Below are 27,369 nucleotides of genomic sequence, written 5' to 3' on the forward strand. Positions count from 1 at the left end.
CCTGTAAAAGACTAGGAGAATTAAAAAAATATTTAGTGGAAATGTATCTTTTAAACGTAATAAAAAAGTAGATGCCATAAAATAAATATTTTGAATTACCAGTAAATCAAATTTTAAACAAATTCAAAATAGAAAAAAAAAGGGTAAGCAAAGTCAAATGATAAACTCAACCAGTGTCAATTTGTAGCATAAATAGAGGAATGCTTTTTTTCCAGTGTGGATCAACAGAAAAATTGGCAAAAGGCATGTGTGACTATTCACAGACAGGGGGGCTACAGATAGCGTTAAAACATAAAGAGAGTGCTCGCTTCGGCAGCACACAAACTAAAATTGGAACGATACAGAGAAGATTAGCATGGCCCCTGCGCAAGGATGACACGCAAATTCATGAAGTGTTCCATATTTTTAAAATAAAAAAACATAAGAGAACATTTAATCGCACTCATGGTAGGAGTATGAAGCTGCAGCATAACTGGATACTATTTTTTAGCTCAACAAAGATAAAATATTCAAGAACTCCTTATGTTAGTGAAGATATGAGATAACAGACATTCACACGTGGTTTCACACATGGTAGGAGAAGAAATCGCTTCGATTTATTTGATAGTGTATGAAAAATTTTAGAATGCGCCCTAACCTTTGGCTCAGCAGCTTGACTGCTGAAACTTTATCTTGGGATAAATTCAGTGGGACACGTGCCAGCAGATGAAGACAGTGAGCCAAGGAGCGGCTGTGATTGGAAGTGTGCACCAGGCCAATGGCATCAGCGCACGCGCGGACTTTGAGAAGTAAATCACAGCACAGTGAAGTGGTCTTGAGCAGTTTTGTTGGAAGGAAACAAGAGCAAGGAAGCCATGTAATGTATTTTATGCAAAATCCAATGGAAAAGGCAAGAGCCGTATCTAACATTCTACCTGTTGGGTAAATACAGCAGAGGAAAAGGGATCTATTTGTATATGTTTATTATTTTTACATAATATGTAACTGGAGGAGTGTCCCCCAAACTTACAAATGCTACTGTTTACATAAAGGAATCTGGATGTTGGAGAGCAAGGTACTCAGTGCTACTAAGTCGATGCCAACACACAGAGACCCGATAAGGAGAAGGTAGAACTGCCTCTATGTCTACAGAAGAAAGCCTCACTGTCGCTGTCTTTCTCTCACAGAACTGCCAGTGGTTTTGATCTGCTGACCTTGCAGTTAGCAGCCCAATGTGTAACCACTAGGCCACCTGGAAGAATAAGGTGGGTAAGGGGGATTTTAGCCACTGAATACCCTTTTGTGCCTGTCATTGCCTTACAATTTGAATTCCTTTTTGTGATGAGGGGTAGAGCCAAGAGAATTTTAATTTTCGAAAATAAAAATTTCATCTTTTGAGCCTCTGGACCCAGGCATGGGGCTTAAATGAGAGGACAGTGTTGTGGGTGAGATACCTGAAGCTTAGTATGTAGACAGGGTTCTCTAGAGAAACAAAACCAGGACAATGATAATTTTATATATATTTATATAGATAGATAGATAACATAAGAAACAAACAATTAATCTATAAAGCAGATGGCTGAGTGCAACTCACTCCCGTGAAACAGTTGTGAGACACTGGCAGTCCTTCAACTATTGAGGGCCACCGGGTAGTCCTCTATAGAGCAATTCAGGCTATTTGGGCACAGGCAGCAAACAGCAAGGCAGATAACCAACAGTCAGACAGATGACAGGGTCCGACAGTCCCCAGCTCAAGAGATGTAAATTCCAATGGTGTGGCGAAGCAGGTCTTGAAGAGACCTCAAATTCTAGTGACACAGTCTATGGGTTAGGTGTCCCACAGGTAGTGTAGCTTGCAAATTGAGGCACAGAACAACAAGGCAGCTGCACACTGGTATGATTATCAAAGAGCAAGAGACAAGAAAGGAGAGGCTTCCCGAGCCATTTATCTCTCTGTCTCTCAATTAACCCCACGTGTGTTCAGTGGCCACATTGGCACAATAGACTTTAACTATCTCACTTAGGTTTATCAGGGGTAAAATGATAAACCATGGCTTATGTGTTTTTTATTTTACTAAAAGAAACCACGTACCTTGAGCAGGAGAATGATGTCTGCAGGGTATTGTTTTGGAACGTTCATCAGGCACTGATGGGCAAGCTAAGTTGAGGAAATGAGTGGCTAACAGGTAAAAAGGCTAACTATGAGGCCATTGCAAAAACATCCTATGATAGCATTGTATATGAGTATTATAATATATTATACAGCAATATATAATATGATGCTTTATTAGAAAGAATGTATATGTATACAGATGATAATACATAAATAATGTATTTAAATGCTTCAAAAGCGAGTTATTCATTTTCTGCCTCCTTTTTCTTTTCAATTTTACTGTTTTCTAGAAAACATTGGCAGCACTTCATGTCATGTCACCTAACTTCCCAGTCATTCTTTTCTCTTGGGTTTTGGTATGTCTGACATTCTAGCAAAGCTAAACTTGCTTTTGAAAAAATCAGTTTATTTTTGTTTATTTGACAATTTTGACTAATTTTTTCTGTGAATTAAATTAAATGATTTTAAAAGAATATGATGATATGATAAAGTAATATACTTTCATTAAGAAGTTTGGGGTTAAGGATGTTAGGCTGTTAGTGGGATAGATGTTGGGGTGCTAACTAAAAGGCTGGCAAGTCACGTGTACTAGGTACTCTGGGAGAAAGCTGGGGCTATCCGTTGCCATAAAGATAGTCAGACTTAGCAACCTTATAGAAGGTTGCTGTGAGCCGGCATTGACTTGATGGCAGTGGGTTTACTTGGACTTGAACAAGAAGAGGACTAATTGTTTAAAGTAAAATCTAGAATTTTCCCATGAAAGTGATGTGTTTGAGAGGAAGCTTACATGAGGCATGTGGAACGAATGGGTTTTAGAAAATACTGGAAAAACAATGACTGCTTTTGAACTCGGATGGCTGAGGAAGAATACCGGTTGTGAAAAAATAGAGGGTAGAGGAAAGACAAGCATGACACAGACACACTACTGTCCGGATGTTTCTGGTAAGTGAAACTTGGCACAGCAGTGGGCATCAAAGTGACAATATCCAAGCAACCCACCTGGAGGGGGTCATATTAATGAGTGAGTTATCTAAGAGGGGGCATTTTCTGAGGCTATGTAAAAGGTTTCAGTAAGGCATGTCTTAAAGGGAAATCCCCCTCCACCATTGCAACATCTGTAGCAAAATTACTCAGCTAGTGTTTGCATCGGTGGGATGAGTCATTCTGATAATGATGGAATTTGTGTAATAGATGTTCATGTGAAAGGCTGACACTGAGAGATAAGTATTTGCATGCACCATGCATCATAGCAGTTCTACTGACACATATCTGTCCAGAAAAAAACAAACAGGATTTGGGTACAGTAATGTAATTGTTCAGTGTGGGTCATATATTTCCACGGTTGTTGGTTTATACATGAGGTCATTGAAAGTGTAATTAGACTAACTCAGTACAATATACATATCTCACTATAACACAAAATATAGATTTAGGATGATCAATTTGTCTTATTCACTAGCTCACAAATCTAGTTGTGTAAAGTTTATAGTTATGCTTCTGAATAATGGGAAAACAGCGGGAAGAACTTCTTCTTTATGAAAGGTGTTCCTCCCCCCTCAAAAAAAACTACCCCTGGATTTGCTGTGACATCATTTCCAAATTATATTTTTTGATATCTTTGTCTTTGATTAAAATTGGCAAGATGTTTTCCTAAAATATATCTATTGAGATCTGATTGTTCAGCAGTATAACTTTAAAAAAGTAAATTTCAGCAGCAGAATTCATAGTATTCCCATTTAGATAATCTGAGGTATGAGTATATAATCTGTAATACATTAACAGAATTATAGCTTGACTACATTTAAGAGAAAAATTTAGGAATTTTTTTTATGAGGCTTATTTTTAAAATGTGCTAGAGATGAGAACTTCTGCATTTTTATAGTGACTCTCAGTACATCTTATTGTTCTCAGGTGCCATCAAGTGGTCCTGGCTCAGAGCGACCCTGTGCACACATGATGCACCTCCACCACTTGGTGCTACGTGGTCCTCATAAGTGTGTCTGTGCTTGGGCCCATTGCTGAAGCGCGTGCTTGCGGTACCTAGTCATGTGCAGCCCATGCAGCAGCACAGAGGTACAGTCAATTGTCAGACAAGACATCTTGTTTTCATATGTGCAGTTTATAAAATTAGATTCAATAGAAGAGATAAAGAGCTAAGAACTTTGCTTCAACTGTGGTACTACAATATTTAGGAAAACTAGTTACTAGGTTGTAAAAATGATATTCCTACAAATGTTAATGGTACTATGTAATTTCTCAGTGCTTTGTTTTGTACTAGGAAAATCTTTTTGACTAACCTTGATTTAATTTTACTTTGTGCATAAACAGTAACCTCATTTGGGTCATGAATGTGAATCAAGAGAGTCAAAGATACCACATTTGACCTTGCCATACTGGTAAAGCCTTAGATAGTCAATATTGTGTTCCTTAGTGAAGTGCTAATTTCATTTAGATAAAAAAAGTATCTTCATCTCCAAAAACACAAATGAATAATGAATTATTCCCCAAACAAGCATTTGAATCAGCTTTTACATTTTTATGATCTCAGGATGAGTTAAATAGAGATGTTATGTATAAATTACACTGACATAGAGGGCAAATTTATGATGCAGACTTAACTACATTCTGTTGAAGTTACAAATTGTGCCTGGAGAATTTTATAGTTTTGTTTTCAAGGAGGTAGAATTATTAGGAATTGCATCAGGAATACCAAGCATCTTGAAGTTGAGGAATCTTAAGCTACTGTTATGATACTCTGCTACCTAGCAATGATCAAAAATTAAAGTACAGTGTCCATTAAGTAGAGTAAGAACTATAGTTCATAGAATTTAACACGAAGGAGTTTCTCCTGTTGGTTTATGCTTATGTCCCCTTTTAATTATATAACAATTTCCTTGGAAATATTCTTAAACTATGATGTGATATAATCCATATCTCTACTTGTTGTGTTTAGTTCTGACTCAGAATGGAACTAACAAGTTAAGCAACTCTATTAGAAGGAGCCTTGTGGAGTAGTGGGTTATGTATGTATTGGGCTGCCAAGCACAAGGTCAGAAGTTCAAAACCACCAGCCACTCCATGGGAGAAAGAGGAGGCATTCTAATCTCATAAAAAATTATACTCTTGGAAATTCACAGGGGTAGTTCTTCTCTGCCCTATTGGTTGCCTTGAGTTTGAACTGACTTGTTGGCCGTGAGTTTCAGGGGTTTTGGTTTGGTTTTTTGTTCTTTTTTAGTATTAGAAAGCAAGCAGGAAAGTAACACATCAAAATATGGTAGGAGAAAAAAATGAGGTCACAAGAAAAATCACTAGGGGTCAGATGTATTATACTCAAAATCATTGCTGCCTTATAAACACATGAATTTACACTTTCAAAAGAGTAGATGTTATTATGTTTTGTTTTTTTTCTTTTTATTACACCCTATATCTAGCTGTATAAGATAGGGAGGACAACAAACAATCCTGGGGAGAAACTATGGGACCAGTGGTTTGGTGGGGGAAGCATGGGAGAGGAGGGTATAGAGGGGGGAAGTGGGGAGCCAACAAACTCAGAGATAAGGGAACAACAAGAGACCTAAAATTGATGGTGAGGAGGGTGTTTATTGCCGGGTGGGGCTTGATCAAGAGCAATGTATCTGAGAGGAATTACTGAGAGCCGAATGGAGGGTGAGCATGATAATGAGATAGGAGGAAGGTGAAAGGAAACAGAGAAAAGAAGTAGGAGGCAAAAGCTAATTATAGAGGTATAGCTATAGGCATGTATATATGTAAATATATTAATTTATAATGAAAGTAATGGGGGCTAATGTACATATATTTATATGATAAATATTAAGATAACAGATGGACTTTGTTCAAGGCCTCCCTTAACACAAGAGTATTTTATTCTGATAACTTGGCAGTTTTTGATACTCACCTTCCCAACATGATCACTGAAGACAAAGCAGGTACATAGCAAATGTGGTGAAGAAAGTGGAGGGTGCCCAGCTATCAAAAGATAGAGAGTCTGGGGTCTTAAAGGCTTGAAGCTAAACAAGCGGCCATCTAGCAGGGAGGCAACAAAGCCCACATGGAAGCAGCACACCAGTCTGTGTGATCATGAGGTGTCAACGGGATCATGCATCAGGTATCAAAAAATCCCAAGCCAATAACTATATTGATACAAAAGAGGGGTTTGGAGTAGAGCCCCAAAGCCCATCTGTAGATACTTGGATACCCCCCACAGAAACACTGTAAGGAAAGAATGATTCAAACAAGGTGCAGTGCAGCACCTACAAATCACACATCATTCCTCTAGTTCATTAATACTTCCCCTTCCTTCCCCCACTCCCATGACCCAGTGCTAACTGAGAACTCTGGCTAGACTGGAGAACGCGCATTGGTACAGATAAGCACTCTTGGCTCAGCGACAGTATGGGAATAGGGATATCATAAGGGTAGAGGATGGCCAAGGAGGGGGAAGGGTGAAAAAGAGGGAACCCATCACAAGATTGGATATATAGCCCCCCCTGCCCCTATGGGGATAAGTAACAGAAATGTGGGTGAAGGGAGACATTGCATAGTGTAAGATATGAAATAACAATATATAATTGATCGAAGATACAGAGGGAGGGAGAGTGGGGGAGGGAGGGAACAAAGAGGAGCTTATACCAAGGACTCAAGTAGAAAATATTTTGGAAATGCTGATGGCAACATATGTACAAATAGGCTTGTTACGATTGATATATGGAATGTTGTAAGGGTTATAAGAGCACCCAATAAAATGATTTTTTAAAAGGGGGTCGGGGGAGCAGTGCTTTGCTTTTCTCTCAGCTATGCAGGCCAAAGCCTGAAAGAAGAGTTAGAAATAGATAAAATCCCTTAAACTAGGTCTCATTTGGCCCTAGCCAGTCCCTTCCTAATGTATATTCATAGCCAGTAACATCTCTGCTGGCCTGAGATGTATTCTTCTTGCCGCTACCAGCACTCCTGGATTGCCTATCATTCTTTCAGCCAAAGACAGAGACTAGTTTTATTTGAGATACTCCTAAATTTATTTCTGCAAGCATGAAACAGAAGAAAACAGTGGAGTTTGCTACCTCCAAATGGCTTTAAAAATCCAGTGAAAATAAAGCAAGTTACAAACCTTAACTATAACACACTCACAAGATTTTGCAATGACCACAGGAAAAAAGAAATCCACACTTCTCCAGGGGTCATCAGACCATCACTCCCTGAAGCGCCATCCTCCATTGTATTCCTGAATGATGGAGGCTTCGGAAGCCCTACTGCATTGTTTATCTTCATGGTCTTACTTACCACCCCTTTCCTGAGTTCGAACATCCCTGCTGATTAAGCGCTAAAGGAATTTTTACTGCAAGGGAGGGGTTGCAACATTTTAGATTTCTAACAAACTAAATCTTAAATTATGTTATATTTCTAGTACTTTTGATTAGCAGCAGGCTCTTTTACCTTCCTGTATTATTCTTGGAACACTCAGAGATAAAATCCTTCCTTCAATGAACTATAACAAATTACATGACAAAGTTGTATTTCACCATAAGATTGATATTTTTGACTATGTATTAACTCGTTTTAAAAATATACCTTAAAATAAAATTACAATGATTTCAATAATTGAGTTTAATTTAAACCTAAATGTAAAGTGAAGGGCAGAGATGGTTCAATGGTACAATTCTTATTTTTATGTGGGAGAATCACAGATGATTCCTGGCCAATGTGCCTCACAAGCGGTCACCATGCATCTGTCAGTCAATGGGCATTTGCAAGTTTCTTTGATGGGGAGCAGTGATCAGCAGTCTCCAGGCTAAATTGGATCCAGAAGAATAGTTCCTGAAAAATTTATGAGCACAATAGTCTGATTCCTTACTGATTGTAGGGATCTATTACGCATAGGATCTCCATGCATCCAAAGCCTTCTGCATAGCAGCTAACAATAACTGTAAAGTCTACAATGCTGCTATAGGGCCATAAATATCATGTTAATTTTCATCAAGCAGAATACCAAAATTTGGGTGGATATAAGGCCATTTGGAATAAACAAATATTGCTATTATACATCTGTCAAAGTAATATCGTGCTAAATATGTTCTCTTGTTTAATGCTATATGGCCACTGCCGTTGAGTTGATTCTGACTCGTAGCGACCTGCACAGAGTTTCTAAGGCTTGTAAGTCTTTAGGGGAGCAGAGGGGCTCGTATTTTTCCTGCAGAGTGGCTGGTGGGTTTGAACAGCAAACCTTGTATTTAGTAGTCCAGTGCTTACTCGACAGTACCAGCATGGCTCGACACACGACATATAAAATAGCCTCTTAGAACATGCCTGGAAAGCTTCCATTATCTTTTAACTCTATTTTTCTACAAACTCTTAAAAGTCCTGTGTGTGTCTTTATATTTATATTCTAGATATATACATTGCTCCCTATGTGTATTTACACATGTGGTGAAAGTACATGACATATACATTTGTGAGAAATAAAAATATTTAAATGTCTCAGCTTGTAAACTTTGTACTGATACATAAATATTTTATATGTACAATCAAGGAGCCCTTGTGGCATAGTGGGCTTCTGGTTGGGCTGCAAGGTTGGTGGTTGAAACCCCCTAGCTGCTTACAAGGGAAAGATGAGATTATTTTTGCGATCCTGATTCTACTCTGTCCTATAGTCATGAATCAGGATCTACTCATTAATAGTGGACTTATATATATACACCTACCATTGTACATTTATTTTTTAAATGGGTCTTTCTGGCCCCATTATTAAGCATTGACCTTCTTAGGTGCCTGTACTGTGTGTGTGTATTCATGTGGGCTGAGGAAGCGCGATCCTGGAATTCCAGCTCTGACCATTATAAACTTGGTAGTCTTGGAAGTTACTTAGAGAACACAGAAGTGGTGCTTCCGAATGGTACCTTGCCATTAGTACCTCGGTGGCACAAACAGTGAAGTACTCACTCCCTAGCTGAAGGCAGGCTGGCAGAGGTGACTGGGAAGGCAGCCGTGGAGATGCGTGCCAGAGAGGTGAGCCTTGAAATGCTGATGGATGGAGTAGTTCTACTCTGCACATCCACGTGTGTTCTGGGAGTTGGAATGGACTCAACAAAACAACTTGCAAAGTTCTTGTATAGTTATTGTATAGGCTCGGAAGAGCGTAAATTTCATACATTCTCTGAATGTGCTGTAAATTTGTATAAATCAGAGCAATATTAAAAAACTCAGTCATTTTTCTATATATTCTATACCAAAATATTTTTCACTCTCTTCAATCATCAGTTATTTTGAAGGTACTTGATGTACTGGAGTCCTGGTGGTATAGTTGGTTATGCTGACCCAAAGGTCTGAGGTTCAAAACCACCAGCTGCTTTCCTGAAGAAAGATGCATCTTTCTGCTCCTGTAAAGAGTTCCACGACCCGAAACCCACAGGAGCAATTCTGCCCGGTCCTTCAGGGTCACTGTGAGTCAGAAGTGACTTAATGGCAGCAAGCTGAGGGAAATATATAGCACACACAATAAAATTGTTTAAAATTTACTTCAAAATATGCTTTCATATAACCATGCAACCCATAATCTCTTGTCTATCAGTTTATGGCCTCCTGCTCTCACATCTACAATCCATTGTTTGTGTGACTATAGTGTAATTTGTAAAAGATGTTGAGCAACTTGTGTTAGCCAAGAACTATGCCGAAACCAAACATCTTATCGTGTGTTGGAATATTGTTATTGTATACTAATTTAAGACCTTGTAGTTCCCACAAGTAACAACTATTTCCTGGTATAATCAGTAGTTTTTATATATCTAATCAATTTAAGTTTATAACCTTAAAATTTTGCTTATAAAACCCCCCCAGCAACCTTGTCTAACTAATCATTTATTGCTACAGAGTTCCTTTTACACTTCTTTGTAGAGCACATATCTTGGTAATTTCTCTCTTTTTTCCCTTAGGGGAGGACACACTATTTTATTGGTGATGAGGATCACACTTTGTTTGCAACTGACCTTATTTCCCCTCTCTTGTCATTGAGTCTTCATTTTCTATTTCTTCTTTATATGCGTGCATTCTTAATTTTTTGTCTTGTTCTCCCATTCAAAATTATCTTTAATGAGCTCTTTCGTAATTCATCAGTTTTCTTCCTCTAGTGCTGCATAATTTTTATGAAAGATTTCCTTGAAATTAATAAAATAAGACATACAAATTAATTGCCATTGTTCAGTATGTTCTCCTAGACTGAAATTACCTATGACCAGATGTTTCTAAAATTTTAAAATTTGCCCCCGCCTCTCTGTTGCTATAGTTAACCTTTTAGCTTTAATTTATTTCTGTAGCCTGGCTCCCCCTCCTGCCTGTTTCAAGCAAACTAAGACTCAGTTTGATGTTCTCATTTATCTTGCTATTTTTTCTTAAGATGCTGGCTCTTCCCCTTCAAGGTGTTCTTCAAGAACTTTTAGCAAAATCTGACCTTCTTAAAGGGGATACATTGAAATTTCAATTATGCTTTGCATTCGGTGTATGAGGCAACTTAAATTTTTCCTGGAAAAATTCCATTATTTTTTATTTAATTTTCCCATGAACTTTTTGGTGCCCCTTAGTATTTTTATAACCCAACAATTATAATTAAGGTTTTAGTCCATCGCAATGAGAATCCAAACTATTCTGAGAAGCTAATTTCTTTAATACTCATTACCAACATACATAAACTGTTTAGGAAGTAGTGCTAAATACCTTAAAAAGTAAATTTCAAAACAAGTAAGAGATAATCATGATTCCATAGATGATAAGAAAACACAGTTTTAATAGAGGATCATTCTAACCAAACAAAGAATAGGAACTGGAAGGGTTGCATAAAAACGATCTTCCCATTTCTGATTGCATTCCAGGGAGGACTGCCTTTATCATGTGCAGACGGGAAGTGGTCTGCTCTGAGATAAGAAGGTAGAGGCACTCCTGTGCCCAGAAAGTGAGTAACACTCTATAACCCACCCATTGCTATCATGGTGACTCTACCCACAGGACAGAGAAGAACTTCCCCATGGGCTTCAGAAGCTGTAAGCCTCTGTTGGAGCAGAAAGCCTCACCTTTCCACCCCAGAAGGAAAGTAGAGGTGACCCGTGGGCCTTGCAGTTCTCAGCTCACCTTGGAACCACTGTGCCACTCGGGCTCCCTACTCTCCAGTCAAAGGGGCTGGAATTTTCATTTGTAGATCTGTTCCTAGGAATAAGGTGAATATTGGTGGCTCTTCTGCTACAAATCAATTAAGTACTCAGTAAAAAAAAAACCCCAAACAACTCTTTAAACTCATTTTGAACTCAATAGAGTTAATGAAAATCTCCAAAAATCTCTTCCCCTAAAAACAAATAAATCCATATGCTAATAAATATATGTACTGAGGCATAAGTGGGGGCTGTGGGCTGTAATTGGTAAGCAAGCTAGAAAGATAAGATTATCCCAGAGAAAATGTTACTATGAATGAGCCAATAGGAGACTAAATGATCCACCAGCTTCCAGAGAGAAAACGTGATACTAGCTCTTTAGGATCTTTAAAGAGGATTCGAGGGATTCCAGGTTGGTAGCCCCAGGCTTCCAGCAGAATCCAAACTAAATTGTCTCGGGAAGATAAAAACTGGAATTTAAACAGCAATTTTCACAGATTGAACTTAAGCAAATTGAACTCACAGTAAAAGGTCTACAGAGACTAGGAAAGAGGTTTCCTCGGTGAAATCTGGTACATACACCAGAGATTTTCCCCGTCTAGAATTTGAAGTGATCAAATAGGAAATTCACTAATAAGTCAGGGTATTGCTACTAGGGTTAAATTTATGTATCTATAGGGTTTATTCCAAGCAGACCATGTACAACGCTGTCACTGAAGCCAGTGGATGACTTCAGACAAGCTTTCTCAATAATACACTGTCATTATGGTGTCTTCTCACACAGATGAACATACACAAACACACACACACTGCCTGGGGGGGGGTACTTACAATGATGGCTCCTGAGCGCATCTACTAGAAAGGTTGAATTCAAGACAGCGATGTCAGCTCAGAAAGCTATAGTGACTCTTTCGCAATTCCAAAGGGGTAGACCTAATAGATTTTCCTCAAAGAATACAAGATTATCACAGGGGCTTATTATTAAATTTTTAAAAGAAAATAGAAAGCTGCATTGTGAAGGAAAGGCTCAGGAAACTTGAACCAAGGGATTTTTTTTTTCCTTTTCTACCACAATATACCTGCCTTTTTTCTTTCTTTTTTTTTTTTAACAGTAGGGTAGTAGGGCATGGGTGTGAAGGTGGAGGTTTGGACTGAGCATGCACACAATGCGTTCAATATCTTGGGACTATATTTCCCAGAAACCCTTGCTACCCCAAACAGAAGTTCTTTACATTCTCTTCTCCATGGAAATGTAAAAATCCTGTTCTACAGTGGGTGAGCAGAGAGAATCATCAGAGAACCAGCATGCTGGTTGGTGGGGCTGTTCCCCTCTCTCCCGCTAGACTCTCAATAAAATTCTATCTTCAAGACAAACCCATTCTTTGCCTCCCCAAGTACATCTTTATGTTGAGAGGGCAAGAGCCTGACATACCAGTAACAAGTAGCAAAATTTGTCGTACCAGAATTCTGTTGGAAAACCTTACCCCAATCACTCTACAGCCCTGGTCTTCCTATCTACTTTCATTCCCAAACTTGTAGGAGGAAGAAGGTTTGAGTCCCCTGAGGATACCAAAGCTTCCATTTTGAGATGGTGTACATTCAAGACTACAGATTTCTTCAGAAACGGGTGAGCAATTTGGAGACACCCTCTTCAGAATTGTAGAGTCTCACCTGGAGGAAGGCTTTATGAACAACCTGGCATATACAGATGAGCCCACCTTGCCTGCTCAATGTGAGGAGGACCTGAAGGACTTGCTGATGAAGATCAAAATTGCAGCCTTCGGTATAGATTATAACTCAGTATGAAACAGACCATAATCCTCACAAGTGAATGAATAAGTAACATCGTGGTAAGTGAAGGAAAGTTTGACACTTTCTAAGAGTTTGTCGTGCTTGGACCCATATTCAAAGCTCAAGGAAGCAGCAGCAGAGACTAAAGGAGAAGTTGTAATCGATAAAGCGGCTGTATAAGACTTCCTTATAGTATTGAAAAGCAAGGGAATGACTTTGAGGACTGAGGTGTACCTGACAGAAGCCAGGGTGTTTTTGATGATCTCATATGCACGTGAAAGCTGGACATTGAGTGGGGAAGACCAAAATAGAATCGAAGCATTTCAATTGTGGTGCTGGAGAAGAAAATTGAAAGTATCGTGGACTGCTAAAAGGACAAACCAATCTGTCTTGGAAGAAGTCTGGCCAGAGTGCTCCTTAGAGGCAAGGGTGGCGAGACTTCTTCTTATATACTTTGGAGATATTGTCAGAAGAGACCAGTCCCCGAAGAAGGACATTGTACTTGGTAAAGTGGAGGGGCAGCAACAACAACAACCAAGAAAAGGTTGGGAGAAGACTCTTAATGAGATGGACTGACATGGTGGCTACAATGGGCGCAGGCACGGGAAGAGTTAGGAGGATGGTGAGGGACCGAGCGGTGTTTCATTCTCTGTGCATAAGGTTGCTGTGAGTCAGAACTGACTGGAAGGCATCTAACAACAACGACTACGAGAGAGAGGATATTTTGAGAAAAAAAATATTTTGATAGTTTTATTTAATAAATGTATGATTTTATAATGCAGTTTTTAAAATTTTCTCAATTATAATACATCTATCAATAAAATTTTTAACAAAATAAAGGTATCACAGAAATGCATAAGAAAAGAAAGGCTTTAAAAATGACCAGGAAATACAGATAAGAGCTTGCAACACAGGGAATCCAGATAAACCCCTCAGGACCAATAGGGGAGTAGCGATACTAGCAGGGTAAGGGAAGTAGGGGTGGGGGGACAGTAAGGGAGAACCAATCACAACAATCGATGTATGGCCACCCTCCCAGGGGGCAGAAAACAGAAAAGTGGGTGAAGGGAGACGGTAGTCGGTGTAGGAAAAAATTTAAAAAAAGAAGAATTTGTAAATTATCAAAGTTTCAGGGAGGACGGAGAAAAAATGAGCTGATCCCGAGGGTACAAGTAGAAAGAAAATGTTTTGGAAAAGATGGTGACAACATATGTACAGATGTGTTTGACACAATGGATGTGTGTATGGATTGTGATAAGATCTATAAGAGCCCCCAATAAAGTAAAATTTTAAAAATAAATGTAAAAGAGAAACCTTAAAAAAATGACCAGGAAAATCCAAAAAAGAAACAAGGTAGGAATTTTAGATATAAAAACATACTTGTTTAAAATTTTAATGCATATTTTAGCAACAGGTCAGACACAGCTAGTAGATAGAGCTGAATAATTTGGAGAGAAGACAAAAAGATAGAATATGCAAAAACAAAATTTAGTAAGCAGGATTAGACAAAATTGTGTTGTTATTGTTAGGTGCCATGAGTTGATTTCGACTGATAGCGACACTATGCATAAGAGAACCAAACACTGCCGGGTCGTGCATGTCCTCACAATTGTTTTGCTTGAGCCCATTGTTGCAGCCACTGTGTCAATCCGTTTTATCAAAAATCTCTTTGTCACTCCACGTCTACTTTACCAAGCATGACCAGTGACTGCGCTTTCATGGTAACATCTCCACGGTACGTGAGATGCAGTCTCACTTACTCGTGTCTAAGGAACATTCTGGAACATTCTAGCTGAACTTCTTCCAAGACAGCCTTGTTTGTTCTTTTTGCAGTCCATAATACTTCCATTTTTTGACAGCACCATAATTCAAATGCATCAAATTCTTCTGCAGTCTCTCTTAGCCAGTGTCCTACTTTTATATGCATATGAGGCAATTAAAAATATCACAACTTGGGTCATCCGTGCTTTTCAAAACTTCAGAGAAGTCTTGTGCAGCACATTCACTGACTGCTGCTTCCATGAGCATTGATTGTGGATCCGTGTAAGATGCAATCCTTGACACTTCTCCATTTATCACAATGGTACATATTGATCCAGTGGTGCAAATTTTGGTCTCCTTGACATTGAGTTGTAATCTGTACAGAAGGCTTCAATTTTGATCTTCATCAGCAAGTGCTTCCAGTCCTTTTCATTTTCAGCTGGTGAGGTTGTGCCACCGGTGTATTGCAGGTTGTTCATAAGCCTTCCTTCAATCCTGATACTAAGTTCTGATGCATAGAATCCAGTTTCTCCAATTATTTGGTCAGCATAAGAATTTTTAAAGTATGACAAAGGATACAATGCTGATGCATACATTTATTGATTTTAAACCATGGATTTATACCTTGTTCTTGTCACTCAACTGCCTCTCGATCCATCCATGTAAAGGTTCCTCAGTAGCACAATTAAGTGTTCTGAAATCCAAATTTTTCTTAAGTCTGTTTATAGTTTGTTATGATCCACACAGTTGAATGTCCTGGCTTAATCAATAAAACACAGGTAAACATATTTCTGGTATTCTCTGCTTTGAGCCAAGATCCATCTGGCATCAACAATGATATCCCTTGGTCCATCCCCTCTTCTGAATCCAGCCTGAATCTCCGACAGCTCCCTGCCAAGGCACTGCTGCAAGCCTTGTTGAATGACCTTCAGCAATATTTATCTGCATATAAAATCAATGATAATTCTCTGTCATTTTCACCCTCTGTGGGGTCATCTATCCTTGGAATTGATACAGTAATGGATCTCTTCTAGTCAGTTGACCAAGTAGTTATCTTCCAAATTTCTTGACATGGATAAGTGAGGAGACCCAGTGCTTCATAGCTTAAAGATTTCAATTGGTGTTCTCTTGATTCCTGGAGACTTGTTTTGACTAATGCCTTCAATGCAGATTGGACTTTTTCCTTCGGTACCATTGATTCTTGATCACATGCTATTTCTTAAAATGGTGGAATGTCAACTAGCTCTTTTGGATTCTGTGTATTCTTTCCATCTTCTTTCAATGCTCCCTGCATCATTCAATATTTTTCCGATAGACTCTTTTAATATTGTAACTCAAGGCTTGATTTTTCCCTCCACTTCTTTAAGTTATGCTGTTGTTAACATGTTTTTATTTTTGGTTTTCTAATCCTTTGCGCACTTCAGTACAACATTTTGCTTTGTGTTCAAGAGTTTCCCATTGAACTTTTCTATTCCGTTCTTTGACTTCATCATTTTTTCCATTTGCTTTAGCTACTCTACAAGTAAGAGCAAGTTTCAGAATATCTTCTGACATTCGCTTGCATTTTTTCTTTGTTCTTTCTTGTCTTTTTAATGACCCTTTGCTTTTTTGCATGTTTGATGTTCTTGATGTCATCATCCAGCTCATCAGGTCTTCTGTCATTAGTATTCAATTCAACAAATCTATTCTTGAGATACCATCTAAATTCAGGTGGGTGTAGACACAAAATAATCATATTTTGGCTCACGTGGCTTGCTTTAATTTTCTTAAGCATAATATTGAACATATATATGCATATTTTTGAATATATATATCTATGTCTATACAGTGCTTTGGCCTGTTCTATAGTCGCCCCCGAGTCTGGTTTTACCTGCTAATATTGAACTTCTCCATCAACTCTTCCCTAAATGTACCCTATTTGATGTCTATGGATTCTACATGGAGAAATTCAGGTATAAAGTTGCATTTTGTGTTGTTGAAAAAATGTGTTTGTGTTGAAGAAAAATCCTATCAGGTGATCTCAGCTTTGTTTTTATCACCAAGACCATATTTTCCAACTACTATTCCTTCTTTCCCCCCGGCCCCACAGTGTTTCATTCCAATCACCAATGCATCTTGTTTGCATGTCTAATTAACACTGCACCTTGATAGCATGTCTGTTCAATTTCTGCCAGAAGACATTGGTAGAATTCTTCAAAGCTAAGGTAGTTGGTACATAAGTTTGAATAATAGTTGTATGTGGATTTAGATCATCCTATCACAGAGAGCATTGTACTTCAAGATACAAGTACCTCAAGTACCTGAGATGTCCTTTTTGATGATTGTGACATCATTCCATTTGTATTTGTCATTCCCACTATAGTAAACTATATGACTGTCTGATTCAAAATTGCCAATACCAGTCCATTTCAACTCACATATGCCTAGGATATTGATCTTTATGTGTTCCATTTCTTTTGATGACTTCAAATTTTCCAAGGTCCATACTTTGTATGTTCCAAGTTTCCATGATTAACAGATGTTTGCACATGTTTCTTCTCATTGTGCGTCTGGCTGAGGCAGCAAATGAAGGTCCTGAAGGCTGTATTTCATCCATGTCATTATTGTTGTCTCTACTTTGAGAAACTAGTCCTTCTTCCGTCGTAGTTTGCGTGTCTTTGAGCCCGAGGGGCTCGTTTTCCAGTCCTATGTCTAACTATGTTCTGCTGCTATTCCTGAGCTTCTCAGTCTCTGACACGTTTCTGCTTCTAGTCATTAGGTTTTGCGTGGTGAATTCCTTAGAAATGGACAGTCTATCCTTCGTCATTGTCTTTTTTGGCTTGGAAGTTCTGCTGAAACCTGTTCTCTGTGGGTAACCTTGCTACTATTTGAAATAGCAGGGACATAGCGTCTAGCAGCACAGCAGAAAACAAGTGACCATACTATGACAAACTGACAGAAAAATCGTTGGAGACAAGATTGGTATAATGCAAATTGAAGGAATGTCAGACAGTCATTATATTTGGAAATATTTCTCTTATACCTTTGAGTTCTCTTTTTGGTAGTTCCTTCAAATTCTGGCAGTTCAGACTGTCTTGCCCTCTCTACTAAGGTGGCCTGGTGGTGCAGTGCTATTCAGCTACTAACCCAAATGCAAGTGATTCATATCCAACCTTAAGTTTATAGTCCATGAAGATCCCAGCCTTGGAAACCCTAAAGGGCAGTTCTACTTCGTCCTATAGTATACCTATGAGTTGAAAATTGATTTGATGGCCATGCATTTTGGGTCCTCCTAAGTTATAAACCAAATATAAATGATTCATCTCTTTGTTTCTTTGTGTGATGTTTGGAAAATTTTATTCAGATCTACCTATTAGTTTTGTTTAACCTATACAAAATTATGCAGATTGCTTAATTAATTAATTGCCAGAGAACCTTAGTCCTTCTTTGAGAGACCTCAACTAAAGGATGAAAAACAGCAACCTTCCACAGCGACGAGACCCATTGTATGTGGTGGTGGCAAGGTTGCCTGTGGAGTACAGTACGGGCTCATTTTGTTGGTCCACTCAGTTGACACAGAAGAATTCCACACAGCGCCAGGGATCTGGAAGAGAAATTACCTTCTCTAGCACCATGTTTTCCATCAAGGTAATGAGAACAAGGGAAACCACCCCCTTCTGTATGTAGGATATGCTACCGAGCCCAGGTTGTCCCATTGTACACCAAGGCAGTCTAGGTGGCTATGCCAAACTAAGGATGCTGCCTATGTGCCCTAAGGCATAAGAGTCAGATAAAAATGAAGACTCGAGAACCTAGGTGCTATGATGACCTCTGCTTTCAGGAGAGGGCAGCAAGTGGTCAGCAGCTGCTTCACTAATTGCATGTAGCCCAGGGCCAAGGTATGCAATTTCTTGCATCAGAAGTCCATGGACAATTTGTGGTCATCGTGGTCCAGAATCTCCAGAGCGCCTGGGAGGAGGTTTCGAAAGCTTCACAGGAAAAGACTCTCTGAGAGTGTAAATACACGTGTAAGACTAACAATAATGAGCTTTGCATTGTAGTTTAGAAAGACTCCAGAGTCATTTGTTAGAGCGAGTCCATTCAACTTGGGCATTTTTAATGTATATAAAAATGATAACTATGTTGCCCCCAGAAACCAAGAAAGACCTAAAAGACATGAGGCTTGTTTTAAAATTGTAAGTCACTGAGAGAACCAACCAATAGCTGATTTTTTTATAGTGGCAAGAATGAAATGAACCTTGATTTTGCAAATATTTTTCATGTGATGGAGCCTTGCAATTTGTATTCTATCTTCTTCTTGAGCACTTTTGTGAGTATTTATATGTCCGTAACAAGTGTGCCCAATAAGTCGTCTTGGAGGAGAATGTCATTTAATTCTATTTCAGTCCTGCCCTGTGGGAGAAAATTGGGTGAAATTAAGATCCTGCTTGAGAATATTGAGTGAGATGACAAGTTTAAGGTACTCTCCATGCGTAGGTCGATTTTGTCTCTTTTAGGGTAAACGCAAACTTTGGTAGAGAGTGATTGAAATAGGCATTGGACATGATGTCGATGCCAAATGTTTAACAGTGAAAAAATATATAGATTTCTGATTACATTGTCTCAGTAATTTCAATATTATTGGTTATGGGACTCTTAATAGGTGTGACCAGAACAGTAAGTTTGTGATAACTCACTGTAAGTCACCATTCCTTCTTTCCAAATTAAATAACAATCCAAATTGACCTGTTAAATGAAGACAATGTGGGAATAATTACTTCTCCTATAAATAAACACATATAATGGGTTTCAGTCCTTATAGGTCATGTTTTTATTTGAATTCAGAAATAATAGCCATTTTACCTGAATAAGCGTTCCTTGGGTCTGATTTTGTCAACCCAATTTGTTTAGTGCCAAATATTTAATTTTAAGATATTATTAATTGGGGGAAAGGCTTCCTACTCCCATAAAGAGTTCCATTTTCAGAAACTCATAGGGCAGTTCTATGCTGTCTTGTAGGGTTGCTATGAGCCTGCATGGATCCAAGGGCAGTGAGTTTCACTTTTGTTTTGTGTTTCTACTCATTAGCCCACAGCATCCATGCTCATGATGGGGTACTGTAGCACAATGGGTGTTTTGACCATGGATAATTTACGCAAGCTAGCAGTTCCAGCAGTTAATGTGAGGCATACTTGTTTGCCCCCTACTTTGTGTTCAGTAATCCTAACATTATTGGGAATAAATTGATTATTAAATCTAGTGGGATCCTTAAATATAACTGCAATTTGAGTTTGTGTTTATTAAAGCCACATTTTTCAATTGATGAATTGAGTTTGTCAACTGGTAAAATTCAGCAGATGGTGACGTTGATTCAGAACCTATGCTGCAGAAGTACAAAAGCCAGAAAACACCCTTTTATATTTTGCTTCAATACGTTCTTTTAGCAAGTTTTATATTTTGCTAACTGGACCAAATGGACTTCCATTTTAATTTTCTTGAAAATAAACTCTATCATTCTTTCTTCCTTTGGCGCATACTAGATATAGCTGAGGAACCCTGGTGGTGATGTGGGTTGGGGGATGAGCTGTTAACTGCAAGGTCAGCATTTTGAAGCCACCATCCATGCTGGGGGATGACATTGAGGCTGTCTACTCCAGTACAAGGCTTCAGTCTTGGACACCCCCAGGGGAAGTTCTAGTCTGTCCTATAGGATTACAGTGACAGTGAAGTATTGTGCTTATATGTTTAAGACATAATTTGTTAACTATGGATCCTCAGTATCTTACTCTTATGAATACACTTCTTTTCCCAGATACATTGAGATAAGGTCTATCTAAGTTGGGGCCTCTCCCATGGCAAAGACCCCCTCCCCCCACCTCCTACACCATGAGTACCAGGTATTTTGATGAGAGTGGCATAAGCAACAGTAGCAGCAAAGTAATGCTATTCAGTCCTGGTAATGTAATATGCCACTTACGTATTGCATAGAGTAATAGTACAATACTTTTTTTTCTGAATACTCTGTAAAATGAGTGTAATACCTGATTGAGACATACAACTATGGGCTTCAGAGTAAGAGCTGCTCCTCTGAGCCTAGCATCAGTCATGGTTTGTGTTGCAATCAAGACAATAATACCAGTAGATGCAGAAAAAATATTTGAAAACATCCAACACCCATTCCTGATTAAAGCACTCAAGAAGATAGGAATGAAAGGAAAATTCCTCAAGTTAATACAAGCTCTCTATGAAAAACCAAAAGTCAATATCATAGTCAATGGGGAAAAAATGAAAACAATCCCACTGTAAAAGGGGACCAGACAAAGAAACCCTTTGTGCCCACTTCTATACAACAACATACTGGAGGTCCTAGATGTCAACATATGACAACAGAAGGACATTAACGGTATCCAGCTGGAAGAAGAAGAGGTGAAAATATCATTATTTGCAGACAATGCAATTCTATACATTGAAAATTCCAAAAGCTCCACCATAGGAGTACTGACAGTGATAGAGGAATATGGAAGAGTGGCAGGATACAAGATCAACAAACAGAAGTCTATTGGTTTGCTATATACATTAGACAAGACCATGGAAGAGGAGATCAAGAAGGCAGTACTCTTCATCAAAGCTAAGAATAAATTGAAATATTTAGGGATATATTTAACCAAAAAAGTAAAAAATACTTATACAAGGAAAACTACAGAACCCCACTATAGGAAATCAAACGTGAATTTCACAAATGGAAGAATATCCCATGCTCATGGATTGGAAGACTCAACATAAAGATGTCAATCTTACCCAAGGCACTATATTAGTTTAACGCTATCCCGATTCAAATATCAACAACATTCTTCAAAGAATTGGAAAAATTGACCACCAATTTTATATGGAGAGGGAAGAAGCTCAGAAATAGCAGAGAACTCCTTAAGAAGAAGAAAGTCTGGGGTCTCACTTTACCGGATATTGACACCTACTACAGAGCCACAGTGGTCAAAACAGCATGATACTGGTATAATGACAGATGCTCAGAACAATGAAAAAGAACAAAAAAAATCCAGAAGCAAAACCATCCACATATAGACAAATCATCTTCAAAAAGGGGCCCCAAACACCAAGTGTGAAGTGAATGCCCTTTTTAATAAGTGGTGCTAGAAATAATAGCTATCCACCTGTAGAAAAATGAAAAAAAAAAGATGCTTACTTCACCCCATGACAAGAACAAATTCAAGGTGGATAAGTAAAACCCCAAACTATAAATAAAGTAAAACCCCAAACTATTAGGACTCTCAATGAAGAAATCAGGACAAAACTAAGAACCTTGGCCCAGGGAATCAATCGGCTAACTGCATATGGGAAGGATCCACACACAGGTGAACCTGAAATCAACAAGTGGGATATACTAAGGATAAAACACCTGTGTGCATCAAAAGACTTCACCAAGAGAGTACCAAGAGAACCAACAGTGTGGGAGAGGATTTTTAACATTTATGCAACAGACAAAGGGCTATTACTAAAATCTACAATACCCTCCTACTCTACAAAAAGAGGAAAACAGCTAACCCCTGAGGAAGCAGGCAAAGACCTGCAAAGAAGCTTCACTAGGGAGGAAACCCAAATGGCCAATCCACATATGTGAAAATGCTCTCGATCATTAGCTATCAGAGAAATTGCAAATTAAAACAACCATGAGATACCATCTAACACCCTTGAGAATAGCCCAAATCAGAAAGTCAGAGCGCAACAAATGTTGGAGGGGATGTAGCAAGATAGGAACTCTCCTCCAGTGCTGGTGGTCATGTAGATATGTACAGTCTCTGTGGAAAGCAATCTGGTGATATATAAAGCAAATGGAAATGACCTAGCTATTCCTATACTGGGTATATACCCAGAAGTAAGAAATAAACCATGACCAGTAGTCTGTGATCCAATGTTTTGTTTCAGCTAGTTATTATTATCTTTTTTTCTCTCTTTTTATTCAATCTTTTGTTTTCTCTTTGTATGGTCTGTTATTGTTGGTTTGCCTACCAATATAAGATAGGCATGGGAAGCAAGCTTGAGAAAGCAATAGGATCATTGGTTCCAGAGGGACTTGGGGGAGAAGTAGGAGGAGGAAGGGAGCGGTGGGTAAACAACATCATGCACAGGGGCACAACTAGGGAATTAAAATCAACAACAAGGAGGGCATAGAGATCCTGGGAATGTTGGAGCAACAGCAATCTAGTTGGGAGGAATTACTAAGAGCTAGTGTGATGGTAGGGCAGGAAGAAGATAAAGGGAAACAGGAAATATCTAGGAAGCAAAGTTATGGAAAAAAGTTATAAGCATAGGTGTGTATATATGTAAATACAGTAATTCATAAAAATAGAGGCATTGGCCTAGGTACATATTTTATATGACAATACACTGAGGTAGTGGATGGACTTCGGGCTCTGCTCATGCCCTCCCTCAATGCAATAACACTTTGTTCTAACAACCTGGCATTCTGTGATGCTCCCTCTGGCACCATAGCAAATGTGGTGACAATGTGGGCACATAAGCAAATGTGGTGAAGTAAGCCGATGGTGCCTACTATAAAAAAATATAGCATCTGGGGTCTTAAAGGCTTGAAGTCAGACATGCGGCCATCTAGCAGAGAAGCAACAAGCCCACATGGAATAAGCAGACCCTCCTGTGCGATCATGAGGTGTCAGTGGGATTGGGTAACAGGCATCAGAAGACCTAAAACAAATAAACAAAAACCATGCTGTTGAGAACAGGCAGTTGGAGCAGAGACTCAAAATCTGTAGACAATGGGACATTCCCTCACAGAAGGGTCTCAAGGAAGGGATGGGTCAACCAGGGTGCAGAATAGCACTAATGAAGCACACAACATTCCTTTGGTTCCTTGAGGCTTCCTCACCGCCCCCTTATCATGACCCCAGTCCTGCCTTTCACTGCGAGCTAGACTGGAGCATGTGCACAGGTACAGAGATAAGAGCTCATGACACATGGAATCCAGCAACAGGAATCAGAGTAGTGATACCAGAAGGGTAGGGAGAGGAGGGCAGGAAGGGGGAATCAATCACAGTGATTAACACATAACCATACCCCATCATCCCCAAGAGGAACAAACAATAGAAACCATGGGGGAACATAGACAGTGGTCAGTGTAAGATGTGAAAATAATATTAATTTATAATTTACCAAGGATTCAGGAAGGTGTGGCAGGGAGGGAAGGGAAAAAGGGGAACTGATACCAAGGGTTCAATAGAAAGTAAATGTTTAGAAAATAACGATGGCCAACATATATACAAATATATTTGATATCATTGATGTGTGGATTGTTAGAAGAGCTGTAAGAGCCCCCAATAAATTGATCTTTTTTTTTTTAATAAAAAGGACATATGATTCAATCCTAGACTCACAGATAAGTCTGCACTGAGATGCCCAAGTAAGGGTCATTTTTAACACTCCCCAGTTCTGTCCTCCTCCCCCTCACTGCCAAATTGTCAGATAATTGTCACAAGCCTAACTTTGCAGATAGGCTAGGGAGGATTCAGTTTAAAGTGAAAGATTGCCAGCCAGCAGAAATTCCGAGTGCACACTGACCAGCGAGCAAAAGAACAAGTTAGCAATCCTAAGTGAGAAGAAAGGACCCTAATCATGGTAATTGTCATTCTTGACAGCTTCCTACTCTCAGTGCCAATTGTTATGGCAACCCTCATCGTTAAAACTTCAAGTCCCCTCCTTTCTTGTCTCTCTCGAGCCATTGTTCACTGTGTTTGGAAAGCAGTATGCTCCCCCCCAAAAAAGACTCATTCTGTGAGCAATAAATTTTTATACATTTTTAGTGTGTGTGACATCATCAATCTTGACATCTGAAGAACAAGGCAAAGAGGCCACATCTGACTTCCTCCTGCCACACAGGGGTAGGAGAAACCAACTCCACATCTGCCCAAGGATGATTCCCACAAGGCAGAGGTCAGGCATGCCTTCACCCGGCAACTTCCTTTCCCATATTCTGACAAAGACCACACTCCTCTACGGAGTTTCAGAATTGGTTGCAGTGGCCATCTAGCACTGACAGACAATATTCATGATTATGGGTTTTATTAGGCAGGTTAACTCATTACAATTCAAACTCAGAAAACATTCAGGATATTATTTTGCTTACAAAGCCTTCTTCTTTAGCCACGCTTGCAGGCACGTTTCTGTCTCTGGTTCTCGGCTATGGCCACATTGTTCTTGACTGCTGCCTTGCTCAGTAAAGTAGTACCAAGCTCCTCAGTGCTGATAAAGGCCCCCAGGGCACCTTACTGTGCAAGCCCACCATCTGCCTGAAACCACTCAGCTTTACCTGCTCCTTGATTCAGGATGCTCAGCGCTCTATTCCAGGGTCTTGGTCCTAGTCCTTCGCCACCTCTCCACACAGAAATTTTGGATGTGCTTCATAACTGGCTCTTCTTTCTTGATGGTGGTGGGATGATCTGTTCCTGCTTCTGAATTTCCTAATTTTATACCCAGATGAATAGCAAAAATGACCATTCCTGGGTTAGTGTCCTCTTCACCTAATTGCGTGTTCCCACCCAATCATTTGATGGAAGTTACAGGCTGTGGATGGAAGCATAAAGCAGAGTAGTTTCGGTAAATAACAATGAGTCCTTTTTGGATAGGATCTACCTCCCACCCAACCCCACTCTCCACCCTCAAGGTGACTGGTGTAGGTCCTTAGAATGTAGATTTCAAACAAGCTCTCTGTGTATTACATCTTTGGTAGGGTGAATCTATTAATTGGCTTTTTAAAAAATAGCCTAAGCATGTAAGATACTAAATTACATTTTTAAAAGATGAATATGCATGATCAAATCTTTAGAGCAACTACCCCCCCCAAAAAAACCAACCCCATAGAGCAGAGAAAGGACTATAATGAACGCTCAAATGGCATCTGAAAAGCAAAACAATGAGAAAAAGAAGTAAAATATGACAAATATATCCAAATGTGGAAAATCCCAATATATCACTGTCGCCAAAACTATAAAAGGACTAAACGAGAGGCATAAAGAGAAGTAGTACAGAAGGAGAGGTCAAAAATTTCTACTAGGATTCCAATTCATACAAGCATGGGTTTCTCTCAAACGATGAGTTCAAGATTCTTTTGCCAAGAAAAATATTCTAACTGATCGATCCCTTTGCATGAATGCATGTAATCACTGGGTGAACTGCAAGGTCTATGGATAGTAACTTCCATATAAAGTAACTTCACCTCATCAGAGGTGCTGTCATAGGGACCCCATGTCCAGTAGAATGAAGTACAGAGATAAAAAGGCTACTTGAAATAGTGATCTAAAGAGTTGCCAATTTAGCCAAGGACAGGAATCTACAAATCAAAAATCTCACGAAATACTACCAAGTCCTGTACCCTCATCACAAATATTGTTGTATTTGAATGAATACAGGGAAAGACACTATAAAAAGAAACCAAGCTGACTTACTGAAACCGAAATATAATAACTGGAATGAAATTGTCCATGGAGCAACTCAACAGAATGTTTGTCTTGGCAGGTGAACCCTTGACCTCATCAATAAGAGAATTGGAATCATCAAATCAGAAGGATAAAAACAAAAGGACAGAAAAACCTAATGAAGCAGAAACATCATCAAGTGAACTAACAAAGGTGCCCTGGGAATCCCAGGAGGAGAAGAGAGAGAGAGGACAAAGATTAAGGATACTTAAAATAATGACGGAAAACTTTCAAGATTTGGCAAAGGACAGGAAACTACAAAGCAAAGAAGCTCAATGTATGCCGAGTCCCGTGAACCCAATGCACAATATAATCAAGCCCTTGAAAACCGAAGAATATTCTTTTTATCTTTAGTTTTCAAGGGTTTGACTATATTGTGTATTGATTATATTGTGTATATTTATAGTAGTTGGCATACATTGATAAGGAGAAAAATCCTGAAAGCATCAAAAAGAGATATAAAATTAGCATAAGAGAAGTAATTGCCCTGTGTCTTAGGCAGAGTTTTCTAGAGGAGGAAAACCAATATATATATATAAAGCTGATAGCTGCTGAGGTGAACAAATCCCACCCAAGTCAGCATGTAAGGTTTGTGGTTGCACAAGCAAATTGATACAAGATGGGAAGGTCAGATTGCTGATGACTTGCAGAGTTGGTAGGCAAAAGAGCAGACGGTTGACTCAAGTTGAAAGAACGAGAGGTCAAAAAGCCAGATGAAATACCTAGACCTAGGAATAAAGCAAACATTTCTACAAAAATCCACGTATATTGGAAGCAGGCCAAATCTTTGGGGAAACTTCCATTCATTTGCTTGCTTCAAATGGACTGCTCATTGCAGATCCCATTATGGCGCTAATTACCTTATGTTAGATGACGTCAGAGGGAATTACTAGGTCTTAACTACCAAACCACTAAGAATTATGACCTAATCAAGTTCCCACAAAACCTAACTATCAGTATCTGATATCTTCTTAGAAATCTAGGAGGCCAGAAGACAGGGGACTGACATCTTTAAAGTGATGAAAGAAAAACATTTTCAGTTAATTAGCTTACATTTCAAAACAAAATGAACTTATATTTAGCAAGCCCACAAGAA

General features: G+C 39.0%; 1 long non-coding RNA gene and 1 other non-coding gene across 2 annotated transcripts in view; both read left to right on the forward strand.

The window, feature by feature from the left end:
- The window catches only part of LOC142445021 (uncharacterized), a 136,879-nt gene that overhangs the window by 59,057 nt on the left and 50,453 nt on the right, over window positions 1–27,369 (forward strand). The gene's annotated exons all lie outside the window — the stretch shown is intronic.
- LOC142447450 (U6 spliceosomal RNA) lies at window positions 301–407 on the forward strand. The gene has a single exon (XR_012784151.1). It is a non-coding gene; the product is annotated as a U6 spliceosomal RNA (small nuclear RNA).

This window comes from Tenrec ecaudatus, chromosome 4 (genome assembly GCF_050624435.1).
Source record: "Tenrec ecaudatus isolate mTenEca1 chromosome 4, mTenEca1.hap1, whole genome shotgun sequence".
In the NCBI taxonomy this organism is placed as follows: Eukaryota; Metazoa; Chordata; class Mammalia; order Afrosoricida; family Tenrecidae; genus Tenrec; species Tenrec ecaudatus.